At 40.9% G+C, this 19,845-nt stretch overlaps 1 protein-coding gene across 1 annotated transcript in view; it reads right to left on the reverse strand.

Annotated features, from left to right (window-relative positions):
* Positions 1-19,845, reverse strand: part of Gabrg3 (gamma-aminobutyric acid type A receptor subunit gamma 3) — a 624,026-nt gene that overhangs the window by 336,018 nt on the left and 268,163 nt on the right.

Raw genomic sequence — 19,845 nt, forward strand, 5'->3', positions numbered from 1 at the left:
AAAGAGTTGGAGAAAGGAATGCAGCCCAGAAGGGATGAGAACTCCACAGGAAGACCATCAGTCAACTAACTGGGACCCTTGGGGCTCCCAGAGGCTGAACCACCAACCAAGGAGCATCCATGGGCTGGAACTAGCCCCCTTCCCTACCTGTACATATGTAGCACACGTGCAGTTCTGTCTTCATGTGGGCCCCCCAACAACTGAAGTGGGTGGGAGCTATCCCCAAATCTGTTGCCTGTCTATGGATTTTGCTCCCCTAACTGGACTAGCTTCCTTGTCTGGCCTCATTGGGAGATGATGTGCCTAGTCCTGCAGAAACTTCATGTGCCATGTTGAGGGGATACCCAGGGTGGGCCTCCACCCTCTCGGAGGAGAAATGGGGAGGGGTTGGGAAGGGACAATGTGAGGGGAAACTGGAAGGAGGGAGTTCAGCAATTGGAATGTAAAATGAATGAATGAATGAATGAATGAATGAATGAATAAATAAATAAATAAATAAATAAATAAATAAATAAATAAAGGGGGAGAGAGACCAAGGATCAGTGAGTATATTTCACTAGCTCTAATTTTGTTCACCACAGATAAATAGGAACAAAAATGATGACACTAGAGATGGGTAGAGGGAATAGTATCTGCCCTCCACGCTCACTAACATTCTGAAAAACAAAATAAAACAAAACAAAAACATTTCCCTTAGTTTCCAGGGAGTTTGCGCACCTCCTGTACTGTGCTGTTTTAGGAGGAAAAGTGTTATGGAATGCAAGGGCCTGTTCTCTTGCTGATGTCAAACCCAGATGTGAACCTGACGACCTAATATCAATATATGGCATATAGCCATTTTTCCTGTGCTGACTTTCAGAGTCAGTGAGAAAGATGAGGGGGCCTCTCTTGATCATAGGAACTATCTGCTTTTGAAGTGTTATCGAAGTACTGTTAGGACTGCGTTAATGATACCGTTTTTTAATTCTTATTTGAAGCATTCTCCCTGATATACACATTCAATTAAAAAAAAGCAGACATAGAATGCGTTGATTTGACTTTCTAGTTGTCAGCTGCTAGAGTGCTCCCTCTTGCCCTGACTGCTTTAAGAAAAAGGAGTGTGGAATGGCCAGTATTCTGTACCTCCAGCTCTTCACTGATGTCCTGAGGTTATAGCTGCTTGGTCTGGTATGGATATGTGCAGCTACAGTCACATCCAGGAATGTTTCAAATAATTTGTGCTGGTGTTTGTACCAGCTGTTTGCTGTTTCTTAGTAGTTTTTTTTTATTTGTTTGTTTGTTTGGTTGGTTAGTTGGTTGGCTGTTTTGATGTTTGGTTGGTTGGTTTGGTTTGAGATAGAATATTATGTAACTCTGGACTAACTTTGATCTCACTATGTTGCTGCGTTCCTGATCCTTCTGCCTTCAATTCCAGACTACAAGGATTAAATGGGCTAGATATGTTTGCTATCAAAGGCCACAAGAAACTTTAGTTAACTCCTACACCAAAAAGGATTGCTTCACCTCATGACCTAACTGTCAAAGGGAACACAGTGGCTGGTTCAAAATGAGAATGCTAAGATTGGTACTGGCACAAACATGCATTTGTATGTGAGATCTGCTGGAACTGGTGAAGACACCTCTTCCCTGGCTATGTAAAAAGGATACTCAACTAATTTGGTAATAGGCTGGTATAAAGCCTTCTCTATTGCCTCCATTCCATTGGTTTTGCAACTTTCGACTGAATGAAAGGCTTCTCCCAACTTCAAACAGGCTGAATTGGTGACATGAAAAAAGGACAGGAGTGACAGCAGAATACCAGGCAGCTTGACAGCTGAAGGAGAAACAGAATTGAGCAGTCAGCATGTCAAACTGAAAATTGAAAGCATAATGATGTCATTACTGTCTACATCAACACACAGAGACACACATATACATCACACATTTACACAGCACACACACATACACAATACACATACACATGTACACCACACACACCATACCCCATACACACACACATATATATATATATGCACATGCACCACACGCATATACCACACACACACCACACATACATATACACTTGAACCACACACATAACACACTACAATACACATACATACTACAAACAAAAACACAAATATACACCACACACACAAACACAAACACACACAATGATATCACTCTCTACACAAACACACACATACAGCACACACATGCCCCACAACATATTTACCACACACATATCCATAGATCCCCCCATACACACACACATACACACACATATATATATATATGTATACACACACCCCATACACACATACACACATACACCTCATACACACCACACACACACACACACACACACACACACCCCACACCACATCAATTTTGAAGCAACATTTTCAAACAAGGAACATTTATTATAATCACGTACCAACTAGCATTTGAGGCATACTAAACAGTATATCTGAAGTGTATCTTAATTTGGAGGACTTACTTTTTAAGATCTACTTGTGTTTTAATTCATGTGTATGACAGTGTGCCTTGTCCTGAAAGATTGTTGAATTCCCTGGAGTTACAAATTTCAGGAACTAGAGTCATGTCTTCTGGAGGAGCAGAAAGTGCGCTTAACTTCTAGGTCTTCAAGTCTTCTTAGACTTCAAGTCTTTCTGGAGTTCCAAACATGTATCTAGACCAAGTCTAGAAGCTGCAGCACCACCTGCTGCCAAAAACTATGGAATCCAGACTTCATATCTAAATGTCAGTGCTGGAACATTTGTGGAGCTAGTGGCCCTACTACCCAAGGCCTGCAGGGGAGTAAATGCTGGGGAGCAACTGCTCTTACATGCCTCATGCAATGATCATCACCTGAACAGTTACTCCTAGACTAGCCACAATTTCTATGTGGGCACACCAGAAGGACCCCAACCTTCTGGTCACAGCAACACATGGGGACTTAAGACGGCCACACAATCAAGTGGGGTGTTTTGTAACCTCTTACAAGATGCTATTGGGATGCAAAAGAAGACTGAGAGATCATTAAAACATTTCCAGAACACAGAAGACAACACAGTCCAATTATTGAGAAGCTTCTGTACTCCTCTACATTGTCGAGTCCACAGCACACAAGGAACAGGTTCTGAGGATACATACCATGTGATAGAACACAAAACCATAAATGTACTTAAACTGTCATAAGGTTTTTTGTTTGTTTTTGTTTTGTGTGTGTGTGTGTGTGTGTGTGTGTGTGTATTTGTGGTGTGTGCTGTCTTTCTTAGGACTCAACTACAAAATTGTATAGTGTTAACACTATAAATGACAATGTCTGGTCATAACATCAAAGCATTAAATGTGGGTCTTTAACTGAATCTTGCTGTCCTAGTTAGGATTTCCATGGCTATGAAGAGACACCATGAGAAAAGCAGCTCTTATAAAGGACAACAATTAACTGGTGTTGGCTCTCAGATTCAGAGGTTCACTCTATTATCATCATGGCAGGAAACATGGCAGCATTCAGGCAGACATGGTGCTGAGTAGGAGCTGAGAGTTCTATATTTTGATCCAAAAGCAGCCAGAAAGAGTCGCTTTTGCAGGCAGCCAGGGTTTCTTCCACACTTGGTAGAGCTTTAGCATAGGACCTCAAAGCCCACCCCCACATTAACACACTTCCTCAAATAAGGCCCCATCTACTCAGACAAATCCACATCACCTTATAGTGTCACTTCCCATGGGCCAAGCATATTCAAGTCACCATACCCATCTTATGAGAGCAAACAAAAGGTTTTGTTTTGTTCAATAGTTAGATGAGTGTTAAACAAGGTAGGAGAGGCCTTGTATCTGGGGTGTGCTTTTGACCCCAATTAGCAATTGATAAGGGCTCTATGTGCTATAAGTACTTTGAAAAAGTTCCTTGTGGCAAGATCAAATTCTGGACAGACCTGGAGAAATTACTGCCAAGAACTAAGAGGAAGGAGGGCTAATGCTACAATGCTACAACCCTTGACACTTTTCTGGAACAAAGTTGATAGTTAACATTTTTTCAAGACTGTAACAGTTCAGAGAAGATATTTTCTTTTCTAAGATTTAGCTTTCATATTTTTAACAATGTGTTTGTGTCTGTATATGTGTGTGGGAGTGCATGTAAAGTTTAAAGTCATAGGCGTCAGATCTCCCTGAAGACAGAGATATAGGCAATTTATAGGCAATTGTGAGCCACCAGATATGGAGAGTAGAAGTTAATCAGTGGTCCTATGGAGAACCCCTGAATCATCTCTCCAACCCCAAAATACTTAGCCAACTAGAGCATTTCTACCAGTAAGCTGATATCAAATGCAGCCTCAGTTCATGTCTCTAATTCCATTGAATCCTGTGCATAAGTATTGTACTCAGCTCTTTCCCCTTCTGCTCATAAAAGCTTTCCCTTGCCTCAATTTCATCGAATCACCATGATTTACTATTACACACAATTCTCTTTGTCATGCTCTACTATGCCCAAACCAAATCATGATCCTGTGAAAAGTTGTTTTCTTGTTTTACTATGTGGTTACCTTAAATCAAACTTAGATTACCAGGCTTGGTAGCAATCTTCTTTAAGCACTAAGCCACCTTAGCAGCCTATCATGTATATTAGGTATATATGTGTGGGGAAGAGGGGAAAGTCTATCACTGGAGTAGGAGTTTATTGACTTGGTTAGACAGTCTGGCCAACAAGTCTCAGGGATATCAACAAGTCCCAGGGATATGCCTGGCTCTGCTTTGAGCTTTCTGGTGACATCCAAAGATTCTTCAAAGCAGTGTTTATAGTCAACAATTAAGAAAGTTAATTTCAAACACGAAATTATAGCACTTTGCTCATTATAGGAGAAGAAATTAATCAACTGGGAGTGACATACACTTTACCAATGACTGATTAAAGCAAGCAATTCTCTCCTCAGAGTGAAATGAAAGCTTAGAAAACAAATATCTCCTCTTACCATGATCCTGCAAAAGCCAGCCCCACAAGTAAATGACTCAGATGACTCAGATTTGTCTGTGACATCAGAAAGACAGTGCTCATTGCAGGTAAATTCTAATAGAATTGGAGGTAATGGAAGCGCTTGCTCCACTGAGCATCAGGTGGCCAGTGTCCCCTGCAGTGTCAGAGAGTCACAAAAGAGACACAACTATAAAATCCTGCCTTTAAAAGTGTATAATCTAGGCACACAGCCGTAACTAAAGCACTCTGTGAAAGGTGAAAAAAGAAAGATAAAACCTTCCATACTCAAAGAAAGGAAGGAGGTATAATAGGAAAAGGGAAATGGAGGGAAGGAAGAAGGAAGGATAAGCCACATGCTAGAATGACTCCATGTGTTCTCAAGGGAACTATGACAGATGTGCTACTGTATATGTCTAATTGCACAGGGAAACCCAGGAAACTCCCAGATAACCTGACCCTGGAATCATCTAAGCTCAAAGCCCCAGATCTGGTCAAGGCTCCTTTCCACAAAACTAAATGGAGCTCAGGTCTTTGAGAATATGACTGAATTAAGACTGAACCAGTGTGTGAGAGAGAGCACTGTACTGGGTCAACAGGACAGACCAGCAGCATGTTGTACTGTCATTTAGAACAAAAGGGTGCATATATCTTCTTGATTCTGAGTTTCTTAATCCATGAGATGATTGGGGTAGATAATCTCAGAAATAATAATTTTTGGATTTAATATTCATCTTCAGACAAAAATACTGTCCAAAAAAGGACAAACAGATGTGTGATACTTGATTGCTAAGCTCTGCCAATACAGGGTAAGCTAGTCTTTCATAATTCCGGCTTCACTTAAGGTCTGTCAGATGTCATGGGCCAGAAGGTCTAAAACCTATGCTCCAGTGTTTAAGAAGTTAGAGAACTGTCCAGGCCGTCAGCTGTCTCCACTAATTGTAGAGTTTTGGAAGCTACGTCTTTGTGCTTCCTAGATAGTCAGGTAATAGTTAATTCCTTCCCAGTCCTCTGACAGGATTGAAGACTAGTTCTAGTCTCATAATCAAACTTAAGTTGCTTAGCATTAAGGAAGATTATCTAGATTTGTAAATATGAATTTCAGATGGGAATATAAATTGAAATCAACATAATTCAGGCACAGAATTGTAAACTCTTTAAGTTAGGATAGTTGGTAGAGTACTTTATTCAATTGACGAAATGATGGACTGGATGTTCAATCTGTATCACACTTCATAATCTGCATAATCGTTATGGTTGTACTCAATATCTGAGATTAAAGAGCCTTTTTTATTGGACAAAAGGAGGAAATGTTGTGGGCTTTCCTGATCTGTTTGTAGTCTGATGTTAATTCTTCTTCCTCAAGAGGGGCTGCCTCCAATGAGCAGTCAATCACGCACTCAGGTGATCTCATAAGAACTTTCCCCCCATTTTAACTGGTCAAAGAGCCTGTGCTTAGGTAGTGGAGGGGAAAGGTGGGGTGGGAGGTCTTCGTGAGGGCAGGTGGAGAGAGAAGGAGAGAGAAGGGAGAAAATAGAGGAAGATGAGGAGGCAAAAATGTAGCAGAACCATGTGGCCAGAAGAAACTGCCAGTAGCAAAGGGTCTTATAGCTGTGGAATAAGTTAGTACAGTGCTAGCTATGCACAAACTAGGGATATATCCTACAAATATAATAACTAGATTGTGTTTTTATATGTGTTTTGGGGTTGGAAATTACTGTAACACTTCTCCGCCTGGAGTCAGAGGTGCAGAGGTATCTTTTATCATGGTTTCAAATCTCTCATTTCTCAAAACTCATGTCATGCTGGCCTGTGAATATCTTGGTAGTGCACAGGGCCCCTAGTTTAAGGGAGTGGGTGTTGAATGGAGAATATTTTCTACAGGACACAGACAATGACATCTTGCAGGAAATTTGCAAGGGTCTTGGCAAAGTAGTCTCACCAAAGACATCTCTACCTCAGGATTGTGCTAGGCTAGAATTATTACTGAGGTCTGGGAGCTGGAAACTGCCAGGAAAGCCTGGTGATGGCCATTTCTGACTATAGAACCTTAGGGTATGGGAACTGTGCACAAGGCTCTGGAGCACTAATGAAAAACAGAATGTCAGAGCTGGCTATAGATCAAGGTGGCTCTATCGGCCTGATCAGGCAGTGGAAACAAACAGGTGACCAAGCCACGCAGCTCCTCTGCAGTTAATGCTTGAGGACAAAGCCTCACCTACTGGCCATATGATCCCAGCTCTGAGTGGCAGAGACAGGAATAGTGGACACAGAGGAGTTAGAATTACAAAGAAAAGCCTCAGTTACTCTGTCCCATCTGCCATTTTGCTCTCTCAGTTCATCCTCAGCATCTTGCTGAGACCATAGGAGCCTCTTTCCCTGTACCGCCTGCTAGAAAATTAAAGAAACATAAAAGTAAATAAACATAAACTGATTCATAAATCTCTGTTTGTATGTGTATATATATATACATATATATACCCCTGAAATACAACATGAGGTTATGATATTTTGATGTGTCTTTTAGAATGTTCACATCAAGGTAAGTACATCTAGATTTTCAAACATTTATCATTTGCGGTAAGAACATTCAGAGCCCTTTCATTTATCTTTCTCAGTATGCAGTATCTTATTTTCTGTGGTTGTGCCTTATGTAATGGAACAGTAGAATTTAAGGAGCAATGTGTTATTGTTTTGCTTTTCTCCTTTGCTTTAGGAACACACACACACACACACACACACACACACACACACACACACACACACACACACACACCTCCCTCCTGGGTAACCAACTGTCATCTGCTTCAGAGACTTCATTGTTCTCTTTTGATCACTTTTAACTGATGGTCAGGTTTGAAGTCCCCAGAATTTCTTGGCTACTGATTCCCACTCCCTGTTCAATCTTTACAAATTATGATAATACTATTATTTTCTTGCATCTAGCCAAAGGACGGAGTAAAATTATGAATGGCTTGCAGAATGAAATGCCATTGAGTTTGTTTTGCCCTCTCTCCTTCACTGTGGCTAGTCAAAGACTCTGAGACTTCAGCTAAAGAAGCTGGAATTGCATTAATCAGGTAACATCCTTTCAAGTCACATCTTTTCATTAATATATTCATTAGCTCATTCCCTGTGCAAGATTGAACTCACATCAGAAGAACTGAGAACATAGCAGGTACCATTTAGTTCAATAGGGAGCAAAACAACAAAAAAGCTATTATGTGTGTACAATGGGGTCACACAGGATGCCATGGAACCAAGACTCCAAGAGGAGCCTGCCCTTAGTGGGGGACACTGATGTGCCAGAGATACCTCATTGGAAACTGGGGTCCTGCAAGGTACGGATGTGTTTCATTTGAGAATAGGGTCCTATAGAATACCCAGCTGTTCTTTTCTTCTGTCTTGGAGATGAGGCCACAGCAGATTACAGCAGCATTCAGGATGTCCCATATATGTTTGTAGGGATGAACTGTTTTTATCAATGACTGTTACACTTTCCCAAACTAGAAAGCAAAGCCTTGACATTTTCTGTCCAAGAGCATTTGCTGTGTGTGGCACCTGGCATGGCATCCAGTTAACACTGATAGGGCTGAGAAAGATACCATAATTCTCATGAAAACCCTCTTGACAGGGTATTTGTTAGACTAAAGTTTAGAGCCAGGCTAATTGGCCAAGAGGTAGATGGCAGACTTCTCTGCATCAGAGGCAGGGCCAGGCCATCTGTGCCTGCCACACTGCAAACTTCTGAGCTACTACAGGCTCACACTTGGGGCCTGCAGTTACAGCTTCCAAGCTCTGAATTCAATCACTGTGATGATCCAAGCCACTTGGCACTGCTGCGCTGGACCATGATCTGACTTTAGCCCTGGCATATCTTGACACTAAGGTAAACACCTCCTAGGAACATGGTCTGAGAAAACCTTGATGGTTCTAGTAGTCTCCATGCATCCTGGCACTGCTCAAGGTCTTGTCTTTAGGGTATAATTCATAGATGAAATGGGTCACTTTTCTACCACATCCATCGTATTTGTCACATGTTGTTTCTAAGCATTCTAATTAAATTGGATGCCATTATGCCATATGGACAGACAGTAAGTCTTTCTTGCTTGTGACCCAATCAAAGTCTACACTTGCTGGTCGGTCATCCATGCAAAGAATGGGTCATCATGAAAAGACATTCAGATTTAAGGTGGCTCAGATTCTATAGTTCATCTTCTACAAGACCCCACTTTCTTGTTTTCTTGTCTTTTAAAATTTTCATTTTGGACAATTTTCATTCATTCCTTAGAAAGTCAAATACTTAGTGGATCACAGATGTGGCTTTTTACCTTGTCCTTATTGTCACCAATATGAGAACTGTTAGATTACAGGCAATCCTATTAGCCTCCTCCTAGGCACTTGGCAATGGTTTATGTCATCACTTTATGCTACCACCACGTGCTTCAGATGTGGGCTGCCTTAAAAGGACTGCCTGCCCTGCCACTCCAGCTCTCTTTTCCCATATGTTCCCAGATGGTCACTCTCTCTCCCTTTCTGTCTTTCTCTGTGTCCAGCCCCCTTCTCTTCCCTCATTGCTCTATTCCTAGTCATTTGCCTGTCTACATGTCTACTCGTCTGCCTTTACCCTTTCTGCAGACCCTCACTCCCCTCTCTTCCCCCAGTTAAACCCTCTTATACCAGATCTGTTGCATGGCATAATTTCTCAGGGGGACATGGATCCACAAGATAGCCCCCTGGACATATTATATTTCATAAAAATAACTGCAGTCAATACAAGTGCATATCATAATGTGATGCTTAGGTACAAAGCTGAGATGAATATTTAACTCATTTCTCTACTAAGTACTAGAAAAACCCACATTTTGTTTTGGCCTCTTCTGCAGTTATACAGAATTCTAAATCATATGCTTTAGAGTAGAGACATGAGTGACAACTCAACAGCCCAGTATGTACCAAGCTCTCATACAGAGCATCAACACTTGGAAGGAGATAAACTAAGGCCAAGTGAGCTGCTGGCCAGCAAATCACACTGGGAACAAACAAATGGCTGTAAACTAACTGAGGATAAAGAGGGTGGGAGCATCCCATTGAAATGGGCTACCACAGAGATCCCTCTCCATGCACCTAGTCTTCAGAAAATCAGGTGTGCTTTTGAAAGTAAAGAAAGAGATTGAATAAGAATTTGAACCAGTCAATGCCTTCACCCTCAAAGGAAGATGCAAGTGAGGCCAACCACCTGTTAGGTGGTCACAAAAATGACTAAGAATCAGAAAGTAAGGAGGCATCAACAACTATATGGAAAATTCTGCAGCTTACAGGAGGAAAAGTAAGGAGAAATGAAACCACTCATGCTCCTGCTTTCTGCCCACTGGCATTGATCAGCTGCTTACAGACAGCCATGTGACAACTGGACTGGTTCTTTTCTGTTGAGGCAACTCACAAATACTATATTTTCTGACTATGAAAAAAATATATCCTTGTGTTATCAATTATTATTTGGCTAGCAGGATATGTAAAAGTTGCTTCCTCGCCTGACTTTCTTTAAAAGAAAAAGCAAGATTCCCTGTGGAAGGTGACCTTCCCTAGCCAACTACTGGAGTAAAAGTATGACTTTTTACATAATAAAGAACTGGAGCCTAGGAAGGAAGCATTGGTGGAATTTCCTTGGGGCAGAAATACAGGCTGATACAGATGCAGACAGAGGAAGAATGAGGCAGACAGAGACAAATCAGAGCTGGGAGGCAAGCAGTGAGCACCACATGGAGAGATGGGATAAGTGGCAGGTTAAGTTAGATGATAGCAGAGAGACTGCTCTTGAAAAAAGCCAACAGCTTTAAACCATATAGACATCTCAGTGTCTTAATTAAACCTCGAGTGGGATCCGTGAAAGCCCCAAATACTCTTCAATCTCTTGTTGAAATATTTCCTTCCTAGATTAAGAAAGTTACCGCTCAGAATGAAAAACGAAAGTCATGGGATTTCTGCATTCCATCCTGCCTTAGTTTTCATCACTGTGACAGAATGCCTGAACTAATCTCATTAGTAAAGTGGTTTTTTTCCTCAGTTTCAGAGGTTTCACTCCATGGTCAGGGACCTTTTTGTTTTGAGCTGAAGCAGCCTAGTACATGCAGTCAGGGACACCAGACAGGCTTCTCACATCACAGAAATGCTTCCTTCACAGGGACACTCTAATAGGCCACCTTCTTCTCACTAGGCCTGACTCTCTCACAGGTCCCGGGACCTCCTGGCAGTGCCATTCTGGGGACAAAACCTTTAATATATGTCAATTCAGAATGCAGTCAGGATTAAAACTACGTTAGATCACACCTAGACTGTAGCAGACAATAGTGATGCTGTCACTATCCCAAGCCCACTCGAGTCAGAAAGCTCGGCACTCCTTTATTGCACCAGTGGCTTGACTGTGCCCACAAAGGGCATATGTGGGATGCCTGATTCCATAGGGGATGTTAAAAGGTGGGAGGTGCTTGGGACACAGCGCCACCTTCTTCAGGTAGGGGTGAGCCTGTCATTCATGTTCCTCTTCTCTGTTTCTTGTCTTTATGTTACTCCACATGAGGATACAACATGAGGCCCTCCCTGGTACCAGCTTCCTTACCTTGTACTTTCAGGCATCCAAGGGATGAGCTCATACATTTCTGTTCACTATAAATCACCCAGTCTGTGAAATTTGATTACAGCAGCACAAAATGAACTGAGACAAGGATGTACAGAACAAAATTACCAAGCAAAGAAAAATCCAGTAAAACAAACAGGACTTCCCCTCTTTTATACCAAAGCTACATGGTTTCTGTTATATCACTGTCTTTCAATATTTACCAAGCCAGATGAAATTTTCTTTCACGGCAGGTCTTGCAAATTGCTGCTTAATAATCAGATCATGATGACTACCGTATTTATCTAATTAGGTCTGCATTTACTTTAATTTAAGGCAAGTAATGATGCTAGATTAGAAATCCTAGTTAGGGACCAGGGTTATGTCTTAATTAGAGCAGGTGCCCAATTTTAATATTATATAAAAACTAATTTAAATGTAATGGGTAAGCAGACCATTTAAAGTTATTTCTCTTAGCAGTAAAACTCTGTGAATTATTGTTTGTTACAATAGTGGTCTCTAACACTTACAATTAAATGATGGCAACCTTCAGAAAGTGACAGGAGTAATGTGTGTCTGTTCATTGCTGTACATGGATTACATCTTAGAAATGGAACAGACACGTCCGTAAAAAAGTAATTATTCATAAAAAGAGCATCATTCATCAGTGTTATGCCATCTATTTTCCCCATATAAAGAGTATAATATATCATAGTAGAATCAGAATTTCTTCAATATATTTGCATTTGTATATTTAAGATAGAGGGAGTAGAAGGCAGGGAAAGGGGACTTCCTCTGAGCAGCAGGGGCTCTCATGCCAATGCCCATTTTGGCAACCTTGTTTCTGAAGTTTGCTTTTAAGGATACCTAAATTTAGCTAACTGATTCTCAACACCTAACAACTCTTAATACATTTCCCCACATACAATCAATATCACTCAATGGGAATTAACGAAGCACCAGGCAGGCATATTGCAATTTGTGTCAATATTATTTCATCTCATTGACACAATGCATGAGGATTTCTGTAAGTGTGAAGGCAGGCATGGTTTAAAGTATTACATTTCCAAATGACTCATTCATTGGCTTTTTTCCCTTTATTTTATATTTTAAGATGGAGCTTTGCTAGAGTACCAGGCTATCCTTGACAGTGTTCTCTATCCCAGGTCAAGTGATCATCCTGCCTCTACTCCAAAGTAGTTGGGTCTACAAGGGGGCAGTGCCAAACTCGTTCTGTGACCTTTATGTGTACTCTTTCTGTGAAGCACAATCTAGCCCTCAAATGATCTTATTTAGAGTCCAAGTTAGTCCTCTTTTGGCTTTCTGTCTGCTTGGTCTCCTCCCAGGCCCCATGGAAGTTACACCATTAACCTCTGTGGGAATTTCTCCAGTAAGAGAGTGACTTCTCTCTATATAGAAACCCACAGAGCTGGAGAAAAAAGATATGCCTTGTTGCTTCATATATTAAGTTCTAAATGTGTCTGAATGAAGAAAATCTCCACAAAGTTTAAATCTCTACCACACTACAAGATAGCCTCTGAAAGTTTTGAGAAATACACACTTGCATACATTTACATACACATGAATGCACACACACACAAATACACATTTGTAGGTACACATATAAAATACATATATATATATATGCACATACATGCATTCAGACATACATATACATATGTGTGCACATATATATGCACACACACAGGAATACATAAGCATGCACACACAGGTACACACACATTCATACTGCTGGTACAAATGATCTTCACTTGAAAGAAAATTTGGTAGCATAGCACTTTTTCTAAATATTTTAAGACCAATAAAAAAGGCAATAAAAAAAGGATCCTTTTATTCAAATGACTTCACAGCTCTGCCGTATATAACCATCAGTTTGAAAGGCCATGAAAGCTGATTGAGGCTGGTGTCATATCAAAGGATGGAGTTCAACATGCTTTTAATGAGGTCAGATGAAGCCTAATGCTCTGCATGGAGCTCATCTGTCCTGAATCACAGACCTAGGTCATAGAATTAGGGCATGGCTCCTAAATACCAGCCCTCAAGGCCTTCTCATCTTAGCTTTCTTTTGCTTTGAGCTTTCTCTGCTCTGTATCTCTCTGTTATAGTTTGAATCTTTGATGTTTCCAAAAGTTCATGTGTTGCCATATTGGTCCTTAGACCATAATACTGTCCTAAGAGGTACTGGAGGTTTTCTGAGGGGAAGGAATGAGGGGACAGACAGGTCTCTGAGGACGTGGGCTAGCTGCTAATTCTCCCTTTCACTTTCTGGTCCCTGATAAATTAGCAGCTTTGTTTAACTGAGTTTTACCCACAAGTGTTAAAACATTCTTTTCTACAAAACAAAACAAAACAAAACAAAACAAAAAACTTCAAGTATACAACAAAACAAAAACAAAACAAAACCAGGTCTCCAGGATCCCAGAATCTACTGCTCTTTATATTTTTCACCTCATGATCAAGCCTGTCTCTTGATCTCTAAATTATCATGAAAGTTGTTCTAGTTTCACTCTGTTGCTAGGAGAAATAACATAAACAAAATCAACTAATTTGAGTAAGAGCGGCCCCATAGACTCATATATTTTAATGCTTGGTCCCTGGATAATGGAGCAGTTTGAAAAGGATAAAGAGGCATGGCCTTGTTGAAGGAGGTATGTTGCTGAGGGTGGGCATTAAAGTTATAGGTTTACAACAATTCCAGTTAATTCTCCCTGACTCATAATTGTTAATCAGGATGTAACTCTCAGCTACAACTCTAGCATCATTTCTGCCTTGCCTGCTGCACTTCTCCCTAACATGATGGTCTCATTCTTTGAAACGTTTAAGCCCCAAATAAACTCCTCTTCTATAAATTGTCTTATCACAAAAATAGAAAAGAAACTAATACAAGAAGGAAAGTGAGTGGTTTGTTTTTGTTTTTGTTTTTGTTTTTTTTCATTTTATAGTTCATAGTCCTTCACTGAGGGAAGTTGGGTCAGGAACTTAGTGAGTATTTAAAGCAGAAAGCCATAGAGTAAAGCTTCCTGTTGACTTGCTCACACAATCATGCTTAGGCATCCTTCTTTTATAGCCCAAGACCTCCTGACCAAAGAATGGTACCACCTACAGTGGTCTGGAACTTCCTACATCATACCAAAGTAACCCCGATAGGCCAGTGTGATCCAGGCCATCCCTCAATTGTGATTCCCTTTTCAAGTGACCCCAGGCAGTTCAAGTTGACAGTTAAAGCTAACTAAGGAAGTCCTAGGTCTTCAACTTTCGGCCTTATTGTTTTCATATCTTCATGCTTCTCATCTGTAAGTCAATCAAGAGATATTCAATTGCTTTATATTTTCTCAAAGCCAATATTGTATATTCAACTCCCTTAGCCTCATCTGTAAGTAGCAGATTACAGAAACCTAAAACAATTAGTGGAAATAACAAATAAACCTAAGTAATAAAGATTAGAAATCTGTCGACTGGTAAAGCTATGCTTTAATGGAACTCCACCTCTCTCTTTCTGTCTGCCTTTTTAATGGAAGTTCTTCCTGTTGGATTTAAAAGAATTTGTGCTAAGTATTGTAGTATTGATGATATTGCATTGATTGCTATTAATAGATGGGATATACAAATCATCTGGTTCAAAGCAATTACAGAAATAGAACCCTGATGCATAACTTGTGCAGAAATCAAAACAGGAAATGGATTCACAAGCCTGCTGCAATATGCCAAAAACCTGAACAGCCTTGGAGTGGTGGTAGAGTTCAGAGGGAGAACACTTGCCTCATAGGTAGGAAGCATTAAGTAGGTAGTATCCTGAATATAAAACACAGAACACCAATGACTTATGCTCTAAGATCAAGAATCGACAAATGGGATCTCATAAAACTGCAAAGCTTCTGTAAGGCAAAGGACACTGTGGTTAGGACAAAACGGCAACCAACAGATTGGGAAAAGATCTTTACCAATCCTACAACAGATAGAGGCCTTATATCCAAAATATACAAAGAACTCAAGAAGTTAGACCGCAGGGAGACAAATAACCCTATTAAAAAATGGGGTTCAGAGCTAAACAAAGAATTCACAGCTGAGGAATGCTGAATGGCTGAGAAACACCTAAAGAAATGTTCAACATCTTTAGTCATAAGGGAAATGCAAATCAAAACAACCCTGAGATTTCACCTCACACCAGTGAGAATGACTAAGATCAAAAACTCAGGTGACAGCAGATGCTGGCGAGGATGCGGAGAAAGAGGAATACTCCTCCATTGCTGGTGGGATTGCAGACTGGTACAACCATTCTGGAAATCAGTCTGGAGGTTCCTCAGAAAATTGGACATTGAACTGCCTGAGGATCCAGCTATACCTCTCTTGGGCATATAGCCAAAAGATGCCCCAACATATAAAAAAGACACGTGCTCCACTATGTTCACTGCAGCCTTATTTATAATAGCCAGAAGCTGGAAAGAACCCAGATGTCCTTCAACAAAGGAATGGATACAGAAAATGTGGTACATCTACACAATGGAATATTACACAGCTATCAAAAACAATGACTTTATGAAATTCGTAGGCAAATGGTTGGAACTGGAAAATATCATCCTGAGTGAGGTAACCCAATCACAGAAAAACACACATGGTATGCACTCATCGATAAGTGGCTATTCGCCCAAATGCTTGAATTACCCTAGATGCCTAGAACAAATGAAACTCAAGACGGATGATTAAAATGTGAATGCTTCACTCCTTCTTTAAAAGGGGAATAAGAATACCCTTGGCAGGGAATAGAGAGGCAAAGATTAAAACAGACACAGAAGCAACACCCATTCAGAGCCTGCCCCACATGTGGCCCATACATATACAGCCATCCAATTAGACAAGATGGATGAAGCAAAGAAGTGCAGGCCGACAGGAGCGGGATGTAGATCGCTCCTGAGAGACACAGCCAGAATACAGCAAATACAGAGGCGAATGCCAGCAGCAAACCACTGAACTGAGAATTAGGACCACTGTTGAAGGAATCAGAGAAAGAACTGGAAGAGCTTGAAGGGGCTCGAGACCCCATATGTACAACAATGCCAAGCAACCAGAGCTTCCAGGGACTAAGCCACTACCTAAAGACTATACATGGACTGACCCTGGACTCTGACCTCATAGGTAGCAATGAATATCCTAGTAAGAGCACCAGAGGAAGGGGAAGCCCTGGGTCCTGCTAAGACTGAACCCCCAGTGAACTAGATTGTTGGGGGGAGGGCGGCGATGGGGGGAGGATGGGGAGGGGAACACCCATAAAGAAGGGGAGGGGGAGGGATTAGGGGGATGTTTGCCCAGAAACCGGGAAAGGGAATTAAAAAAAAAAACACAGAACACCTGCAGCTTATATGATGTTTGTTTTCTGTAACTACCTCATTAGAGAGTCAAATGTGCTAATGTTCCCCTCACCATAACCAATTCCATGGTCCTCAGGCTTCTCTGTAGCAGTCTCCTATGCCCTATGCAACAGCCTGAAATCAAGGTACAACTGAATCTGTCTTTCCTCTGCACACACGACTGATGGTAGCAACCACTCTTATTTGGACATTGATGTTAGCATATTAATGACAGCAGCATCAAAGTATTTCCTTCTGACAACTGAATGGAAACAAGAGCCTTCTCATCATCTTTACTCTTCCGGTGCTCATAGCCCTAGACCTCCATTATGAATATTCTTTGGGCCTACACCAAGTACACACACGTGAGGTTGGCTGCCTTGGCTGCTGAAACCTTTCATTCCTTACAGAGTTCAAAATGCATTAGTGATGCTCTCATTTCCTCTCCTCTGATTCATCCAGCTTCAATGTCTCTCATTTCTGAATGGATGTTGAAAAGAAATAGGAACACTGTCGTAAATAAATTAAACATCTGTTTTAAGTACCTCAATTCATTCACTGATTCATCCAATTAACATTTAAAACCCAAACAATATTTATGTGCCAAACTCTCTGCAAGACATGGAAATTGCTTGTTTTTAATTATTGAGAGTTATCTGGTAGTTAGCCAATAGAAAGTTATTCCAACGTAAAAATTTGCCACTTGTGCTGTCTTGGTTAGCTTTACTATTGCTGTGATGAGACACCCTGGCCAAGGCAACTTGGGTGAATAGGGGGCTATTTAGCTCACATTTACACCTCATTGTTCATCATTAAGGAAATCAGGACAGGAACTCAAATGGGGCAAGATCCTGGAGGCAGGAGCTGAGGCATGGTTTGCTCATCCTATTTCCTTATAGAACCAGAAGCACATGCCCAGGGACGGCACCATGCACAATGGGCTGGGCCCTCCCACATCAATCACTAACTAAGAAAATGCCCTATGGGCTTGTCTGCAGCCCCTTTTATGGAGGCATTTTCTCAATTTAGGTTCCCTTCTTTCAAATGACTATAGTTTATGGGAAGCTGACATAACACTGTCTAGCAAACCATCATTTTTCTGTTGAGACTCCACTGTCTTAGCAATCGATAGTCCCAAATTTAGGGCTGTTAATCCTGTTTGATCAGGACAATACCTGCCATTCCACTTCTGCATTTTGTTGTTGAGACCTTTCCTTCTTTGCAAGTACTCTCCCCCTCGCAGGGCTTTTAGTTAGTCCTGTTCAGGTTAGCACCTTCCACACAACCTTCAGTTTCAGCTGAGAAAGTCATTTAAACACTGGATGAATAAACATATTAGATATTTGATATACATTTGCACTGATTGGTAATTAATCATCACAATTCCTTCCCTAGGAAATTATATATTTAATATAATTTTTAAAATCCAAAGTAATTGGGAATTTAATTTCTATGCAAATTAGGGACAACTCAAGTAAGTTTTAACTAGATTGTCTCTAGTTCATAATTTGGCTAGAGACAACCTATCTTAATCACAAATGTGCACAGATTTAAAAATGATTATTCTAAGCCCAAGCAATTAAATTAATTCTCTGTTGAGGAGGAGACACCACCTGCTGGTCTCTCATTAACTCTTTCTTCTAAATCCACACAAAATGTGTTTAGCTCAACGGACACTTCCCCGTCATCTTTACAACCTAGGTAGCCACAAGTCTGTTTCAGCTGAAAGGACGGCAGAATACATGGGACCTCTGTCATGTTCCCCATCTTACCTACTTACTGTGTCTTTATAAACTGGGGCAGAGAAGGCAGGCCACTGGCATAGGCAAGCTACATTCTAGTGCGTGGAGACTGAGAGAAGAGTCCAGTTGGAGCTGGGTCCTCAAAGACTCTACGAAACTTCCAGGTAAGCTCTTACCTGGCCTACAGAGTTTCCTGAAAGACTCTCCTTCATGTGCTGATAGTATTGCTATTACTATCTATCAAACTCACCTCTAATGCACACACAGAATGCTCCTAGTGACACTAGGTAAAAAGTGGACATGTATGTATATTGATGTGTCCAAATATGATGTGGCATGCATAAATATGCAGTTTTAATATATGTGTCTATGTTTGTTTGGATGAGCATATAAATAAATTTAAGTATGAGTATGTATGTGCATGTGTTTTGAGATGAATGCACATGTACATTTGTGTCTATGTGTAGCTCTCTCTCTCTCTCTCTCTCTCTCTCTGTGTGTGTGTGTGTGTGTGTGTGTGTGTCTGTGTGTCCCTACATGTGTGTGTACTTGCCAGAGATTGGTGACAGTCATTTTCTTTGATCAGTTTCCCTTTTATTTACTGAGGCAAGGTTTCTCAGTGAACCAGAAGCTCACTGATTAACTAGATTGGCTAGCAATGAGTCCCTGGGTCCTCCTGTCTTCTTCTTGGCTTCCATGTACAAGTTGATGATCCAAATTCAGATCCTCATGCTTGTGCAGCAAGCACTTTACCTACTGAGCCATCTCCCTGGCCTCACGATGCACAGTTTCTGTGTCAGTTTTTTAATTAAAAATAGGTCTTTGTGGGCTGGAGAGATGTTGTAGTGGAAACAACATTTGCTATGGAAAATGTGAGAAAGGAGTTTAGATTCCCCAGCATACACATAAAGACGGGTGGGCATGGTGGCTTGGGAGATACGGAGGAGGGAATTTCGGGGGCAAATTGGCTGGCTAAATTAGCTGAATTGGCAAGCTCCTTATTTAGGCAGACATCCTACTTCATTAAATAAGGTGAAGACTTATTAGGGAAGATGCCTCATGTCAGTGTCTGCCTCCACATGAAAGTAGGAAGAGGTACATGCATATCTCCACATGTGTATATCTATATGCATGTGAACATACCACATATGCATTCACAAACAAAAA

This window comes from Rattus norvegicus, chromosome 1 (genome assembly GCF_021556685.1).
Source record: "Rattus norvegicus strain SHRSP/BbbUtx chromosome 1, alternate assembly SHRSP_T2T, whole genome shotgun sequence".
Lineage (NCBI taxonomy): Eukaryota > Metazoa > Chordata > Mammalia > Rodentia > Muridae > Rattus > Rattus norvegicus.